The following is a 6382-nucleotide window of genomic DNA, read 5'->3' on the forward strand; positions in this document are numbered from 1 at the left end:
GCGCTGAGCCCCCCCAGGAACTACAAAACGCACCTTGAACCCAAACAGAGGCTCTGCATATACACCAAAGAAAAACTATCAAGTGGGAGCAGCTGACCAGAATTAAATCAAACATAGCAAAGAAATGAACAGCGCTACTTAAAAACAGATGAGTGCTTACCTGCAAAAAAGGAGGCGACCTGGTGATGCGCTGATCCCACTTTTTCTGCGCAATTCTTAAATTTACTGGTAGCGCGCCCAGGCTATGCATATGCATAGGTAGGTTTTAGTTAGTGTTAGGTCCCCTCCCATGGAGGAAAGACTTCTTCGACAGTGGGAGGGACAAGTACCTAACAAATTGCAAATTGTTAGTGAAACTAACATCCTCCAAGTGGTAGACAGGTCATGTGTATGCTCATTGTGTATTTGAATCCCATGAGTGGGGTGTGCACGTTTTTGCAGGTAAGCACTCATCTGTTTTTAAGTAGCGCTGTTCATTTCTTTGCTATGTTTGATTTAATTCTGGTCAGCTGCTCCCACTTGATAGTTTTTCTTTGGTGTATATGCAGAGCCTCTGTTTGGGTTCAAGGTGCGTTTTGTAGTTCCTGGGGGGGCTCAGCGCATCTCTGAGCTGAGGCCATCCAGAGGCGGCCTGGTGATGCGCTGATCCCACTTTTTCTGCGCAATTCTTAAATTTACTGGTAGAGCGCCCAGGCTATGCATATGCATAGGTAGGTTTTAGTTAGTGTTAGGTCCCCTCCCATGGAGGAAAGACTTCTTCGACAGTGGGAGGGACAAGTACCTAACAAATTGCAAATTGTTAGTGAAACTAACATCCTCCAAGTGGTAGACAGGTCATGTGTATGCTCATTGTGTATTTGAATCCCATGAGTGGGGTGTGCACTTTTTTGCAGGTAAGCACTCATCTGTTTTTAAGTAGCGCTGTTCATTTCTTTGCTATGTTTGATTTAATTCTGGTCAGCTGCTCCCACTTGATAGTTTTTCTTTGGTGTATATGCAGAGCCTCTGTTTGGGTTCAAGGTGCGTTTTGTAGTTCCTGGGGGGGCTCAGCGCATCTCTGAGCTGAGGCCATCCAGAGGCGGCCTGGTGATGCGCTGATCCCACTTTTTCTGCGCAATTCTTAAATTTACTGGTAGCGCGCCCAGGCTATGCATATGCATAGGTAGGTTTTAGTTAGTGTTAGGTCCCCTCCCATGGAGGAAAGACTTCTTCGACAGTGGGAGGGACAAGTACCTAACAAATTGCAAATTGTTAGTGAAACTAACATCCTCCAAGTGGTAGACAGGTCATGTGTATGCTCATTGTGTATTTGAATCCCATGAGTGGGGTGTGCACTTTTTTGCAGGTAAGCACTCATCTGTTTTTAAGTAGCGCTGTTCATTTCTTTGCTATGTTTGATTTAATTCTGGTCAGCTGCTCCCACTTGATAGTTTTTCTTTGGTGTATATGCAGAGCCTCTGTTTGGGTTCAAGGTGCGTTTTGTAGTTCCTGGGGGGGCTCAGCGCATCTCTGAGCTGAGGCCATCCAGAGGCGGCCTGGTGATGCGCTGATCCCACTTTTTCTGCGCAATTCTTAAATTTACTGGTAGCGCGCCCAGGCTATGCATATGCATAGGTAGGTTTTAGTTAGTGTTAGGTCCCCTCCCATGGAGGAAAGACTTCTTCGACAGTGGGAGGGACAAGTACCTAACAAATTGCAAATTGTTAGTGAAACTAACATCCTCCAAGTGGTAGACAGGTCATGTGTATGCTCATTGTGTATTTGAATCCCATGAGTGGGGTGTGCACTTTTTTTGCAGGTAAGCACTCATCTGTTTTTAAGTAGCGCTGTTCATTTCTTTGCTATGTTTGATTTAATTCTGGTCAGCTGCTCCCACTTGATAGTTTTTCTTTGGTGTATATGCAGAGCCTCTGTTTGGGTTCAAGGTGCGTTTTGTAGTTCCTGGGGGGGCTCAGCGCATCTCTGAGCTGAGGCCATCCAGAGGCGGCCTGGTGATGCGCTGATCCCACTTTTTCTGCGCAATTCTTAAATTTACTGGTAGCGCGCCCAGGCTATGCATATGCATAGGTAGGTTTTAGTTAGTGTTAGGTCCCCTCCCATGGAGGAAAGACTTCTTCGACAGTGGGAGGGACAAGTACCTAACAAATTGCAAATTGTTAGTGAAACTAACATCCTCCAAGTGGTAGACAGGTCATGTGTATGCTCATTGTGTATTTGAATCCCATGAGTGGGGTGTGCACTTTTTTGCAGGTAAGCACTCATCTGTTTTTAAGTAGCGCTGTTCATTTCTTTGCTATGTTTGATTTAATTCTGGTCAGCTGCTCCCACTTGATAGTTTTTCTTTGGTGTATATGCAGAGCCTCTGTTTGGGTTCAAGGTGCGTTTTGTAGTTCCTGGGGGGGCTCAGCGCATCTCTGAGCTGAGGCCATCCAGAGGCGGCCTGGTGATGCGCTGATCCCACTTTTTCTGCGCAATTCTTAAATTTACTGGTAGCGCGCCCAGGCTATGCATATGCATAGGTAGGTTTTAGTTAGTGTTAGGTCCCCTCCCATGGAGGAAAGACTTCTTCGACAGTGGGAGGGACAAGTACCTAACAAATTGCAAATTGTTAGTGAAACTAACATCCTCCAAGTGGTAGACAGGTCATGTGTATGCTCATTGTGTATTTGAATCCCATGAGTGGGGTGTGCACTTTTTTGCAGGTAAGCACTCATCTGTTTTTAAGTAGCGCTGTTCATTTCTTTGCTATGTTTGATTTAATTCTGGTCAGCTGCTCCCACTTGATAGTTTTTCTTTGGTGTATATGCAGAGCCTCTGTTTGGGTTCAAGGTGCGTTTTGTAGTTCCTGGGGGGGCTCAGCGCATCTCTGAGCTGAGGCCATCCAGAGGCGGCCTGGTGATGCGCTGATCCCACTTTTTCTGCGCAATTCTTAAATTTACTGGTAGCGCGCCCAGGCTATGCATATGCATAGGTAGGTTTTAGTTAGTGTTAGGTCCCCTCCCATGGAGGAAAGACTTCTTCGACAGTGGGAGGGACAAGTACCTAACAAATTGCAAATTGTTAGTGAAACTAACATCCTCCAAGTGGTAGACAGGTCATGTGTATGCTCATTGTGTATTTGAATCCCATGAGTGGGGTGTGCACTTTTTTGCAGGTAAGCACTCATCTGTTTTTAAGTAGCGCTGTTCATTTCTTTGCTATGTTTGATTTAATTCTGGTCAGCTGCTCCCACTTGATAGTTTTTCTTTGGTGTATATGCAGAGCCTCTGTTTGGGTTCAAGGTGCGTTTTGTAGTTCCTGGGGGGGCTCAGCGCATCTCTGAGCTGAGGCCATCCAGAGGCGGCCTGGTGATGCGCTGATCCCACTTTTTCTGCGCAATTCTTAAATTTACTGGTAGCGCGCCCAGGCTATGCATATGCATAGGTAGGTTTTAGTTAGTGTTAGGTCCCCTCCCATGGAGGAAAGACTTCTTCGACAGTGGGAGGGACAAGTACCTAACAAATTGCAAATTGTTAGTGAAACTAACATCCTCCAAGTGGTAGACAGGTCATGTGTATGCTCATTGTGTATTTGAATCCCATGAGTGGGGTGTGCACTTTTTTGCAGGTAAGCACTCATCTGTTTTTAAGTAGCGCTGTTCATTTCTTTGCTATGTTTGATTTAATTCTGGTCAGCTGCTCCCACTTGATAGTTTTTCTTTGGTGTATATGCAGAGCCTCTGTTTGGGTTCAAGGTGCGTTTTGTAGTTCCTGGGGGGGCTGTCACAGGAGCCCCACTGGCCGTGAACACGCAAAACCGTCCGATCCGATTCTAGCACACAGATTGAGAGCTATGGACGCAATCTGCATAGAATTGGCGGAGTTTGAGCGGCACGACGCAGTAGGGAGCCTGTGAGGTTACGAAAATACACTTTTACTCCAACCCAGGGGTAGATTTGCCACCATCTCTGTTTTCTATCAGCCCAGAGAAAACTGCTAACTGGCTATAGACCTGTGAAACAAACAACCGGTTAAAACTGTGCAATTCCTATCTATCTATCAAACAGTAGCGTCCCTTCGGAAGTTTAGGTCTCGTCTGTGTATACTGAATAGAAGGTTTTACTGAGAGGTAAAGACCTTTTAAAAAGCCTTTATTTGTTACAATATAAATAATTAATATATACAGACAATCGTGAACAATTAAACGATGAGAGACAGTGATAACACAGTACATAAAAGAAAAAGGGATAAAAAGAACGAATACTTATGATTCTGTGGAAAGTCCGTTCGGGAAAAGACAAAGTTCCTTTGTTGCAGTTAGTTCGCAATATGGCCGAACCACATGGCCGTTGCTCCGCCTGCAAGATGGCCACTGCTATTTCCCCAAGCAGTGGCAGTCTTTTCGGTATGATGGAAAGTGGGGGAATTGGCTGGGGGTCCTCATGCAATCAGTTTTGAGCACTGACATTTCTGGGCGGAGTCTCAAGCTCAGCCCAGGGGCGTGTCAGGCAGTGAGTTCTCAGGGGAGGAACTTCCAGCCATCCACAAAATATGTCCAATTTCATACCCCGCCGGGGTTTTGTCGCACATGCAAACCGATTTCATATTCAGATTGGGCTGAGAATACACGTTCATAGGACATCAAACTTGCAATATTTGGGGCGCACGGGGACCCCATTATTCATATCTCAGCCCCTGCTCGGGTTACCTGGCTATGTCTAGTATCACCATATTCTACAGAATTAGGGAAACAAAATTATGTAATTTTCATATTCCTCCCATGGATGGTATTTGCAAAATGTGACAAAGTTATCAACACCATGCATTCCATACTCAGTTTAGTCGGTGCCGTCAAGACTGGGAGGAATGTAGGTGTCAATAGACCTCATGCTGTGCTAGCTTCCCCTGTTGAATAGACTCTGTTGGTATTTCAGCTCTGCCCAATTAGCACATTAGTGTCACCAGAGCTTTTCCGGGAGCCTTAACAGGATTTCTTGCTAAACCAGGTTGCTTTAGCCATATGCTAACGCAGGCCCATTCAGCCCTCATGGCAAAAGGGGGGGGGGAAGGCAGGAAGGAAAAACTTCTATTTTAAAAATAAAGAATGTCAGTTTTCCGATCACGGTTGCGATCGGACACTCGGCCGCGAATCCTCGGACGACTGGGCGTCGCCCGGCGTCACACCTCCCCCTTCCCGAGCTCTGCTCAGGGAGGTGTCAACAGGACGCCTTCCGTAGCAGCTATTGGCGCTGTTGGGTCGGGTTCCCCCTGACACCGCGACAGCCCATCAGCGTTTTGGTGTCGGCTGCCTGCTTTGTGTTGGATCGTAAAGTCGTACTGCTGCAATGACAGGCTCCACCGTAGGAGCTTGCCGTTGGTTCCAGCAGTATGGTTTAGCCAACTCAGGGGATTGTGATCAGTGACGATCGTGAAGGAGCGGCCGTACAGATACGACTGCAGTTTCTGTAGGGCCCACACGATCGCCAGGCACTCCTTTTCAGTTGTGGAGTAGGCTACCTCTCGGGGCAGGAGCTTCCGGCTCAGGTAGAGGATAGGGTGTTCATCCCCCTTTCCATCCACCTGGCTGAGGACTGCGCCGAGACCGTAGTCAGAGGCATCGGTTTGCACCACAAACCGACGACTGAAGTCTGGGGCCTGAAGCACAGGGGCGCTTGCGAGGGCCTGCTTCAAGGCCTGGAAGGCATTCTCGCAAGCGGGGGTCCAGCTAACAACCTTGGGGTGCTTCTTGCTAGTGGCATCGGTCAGGGGCTTCGCCAGTGTACTATAGGCGGGAACAAATTTCCTATAGTAGCCGGCGGTCCCCAGGAACGCCTGGACCTGCTTTTTCGTGATAGGTCGAGGCCATGCCAGGATGGCGTCCACCTTTCCCGTGTCAGGTTTCAGGGTGTTACCCCCCACCCGGTGACCTAAGTACTGCACCTCGGTCATGCCAATCTGACACTTACTCGGTTTAACCGTCAGATTGGCCATGGCCAGCCTCTCTAGTACCTGGGACAGGTGTTTGAGGTGTTCTTCCCAGGTGGGGCTGAACACCGCAATGTCATCCAGATACGCTACAGCGAACCCTTGCATTCCCTCTAGCAGGTCGTTCACGGCCCGCTGAAACGTGGCGGGGGCGTTCTTCATCCCAAAGGGCATCATCGTGAACTCGAAGAGGCCGAAAGGGGTGATGAAGGCCGACTTTTGCCTCGCGTCAGGTGCAAGTGGTATCTGCCAATACCCCCGGCTCAGATCCATGATTGATAGGTACCTGGCTGATGCCAGTGTATCTAGCAGCTCATCAATGCGAGGCATGGGGTAGGCGTCTGTAGTGGTGATGGCGTTCAGTTTCCTGTAGTCTACGCAGAACCGAGTTGTCTGGTCCTTCTTGGGGACCAGGACAA

This window comes from Hyperolius riggenbachi, chromosome 12 (assembly GCF_040937935.1).
Source record: "Hyperolius riggenbachi isolate aHypRig1 chromosome 12, aHypRig1.pri, whole genome shotgun sequence".
NCBI lineage: Eukaryota > Metazoa > Chordata > Amphibia > Anura > Hyperoliidae > Hyperolius > Hyperolius riggenbachi.